Source organism: Exserohilum turcica, assembly GCF_000359705.1.
Source record: "Exserohilum turcica Et28A unplaced genomic scaffold SETTUscaffold_6, whole genome shotgun sequence".
Classification (NCBI taxonomy): Eukaryota; Fungi; Ascomycota; class Dothideomycetes; order Pleosporales; family Pleosporaceae; genus Exserohilum; species Exserohilum turcicum.
In genome coordinates this window covers 36,992-37,933 of record NW_007360277.1, presented here as the reverse complement: position 1 = coordinate 37,933, position 942 = coordinate 36,992, and positions in this window count along the sequence as shown.

The following is a 942-nucleotide window of genomic DNA, read 5'->3' as shown; positions in this document are numbered from 1 at the left end:
GACTAGTAGGGCTTCCCACGACCGTACTTCCTTTCTAGTTAGATATGAACAGCGTTCGGCTGTTATCGTGTCGCGTCCCTAGGAAGACTCGCGTCTTACTATCTCGCTTGTGGGATCTTGTCTTCCCGTTAAAGAGATATCGCACGGCCTGCACCTCGTCCAATAGAGGATCGACAGGACTACTCTACAGCGCACGTTTCTAGCTACCCTTGTCAAGGCTCGAATGTCCTTTAGATAGTTTATCACGTTAGGCTGTGCCTATAGCTTAGTTTTCTAAGACATAGTAGGACTTTTCTAATAGATCCTAGGCAACTAGCTTGCCTACTGTCTCTTACAGCCAAACTTCCTACGAAGCTCTGCCCTTAGTGTACTATCTTGCGACGATCTACCCACACGCTGTACTAACGACCTTTTGTACCTGTTACAGCACTAATTCTGTGTTATTAGTTTAAGCTAACAACGCGTTCTAAAACTTAGTTAGAAGATAGTCTGCCTAGGGCTTATGTCTAATTAGGATCGAATACAAAATGTAAGGGGCTGCGCTCTAGGGAGCCCTCGCGAGTTATACAAGAGGTTGTATTCAATAGAGAGCTATAGAGTCTACTTGCGTGGTGTTTATTTACTTGTTAGAGAAAGGTTGCACCAAGTGTCTAAGCGCGTCGTCTGGGCGCCGCTTAGGCCTCGCACAGATGCCGGGTTGCAGAGTAAGACCTGGCGTCTGCTGCTTGACCGAGATTCCATCGAGGAGCTATCCAAAGGGCGTTCAGCCCGTTACAGAATCTTCTATCTTTGTATTAATAAAACTTTTATTTATTTTTTACTTAATTAATAACTTAGAAATTTGTTATAGGTAAGAGAGACCTTGATAGTAAGTATATTATTATTATTATTATTCCATTAGAGTCTATCTGCAGTCAGTGACTATGTAAGACTTTGGCCAGA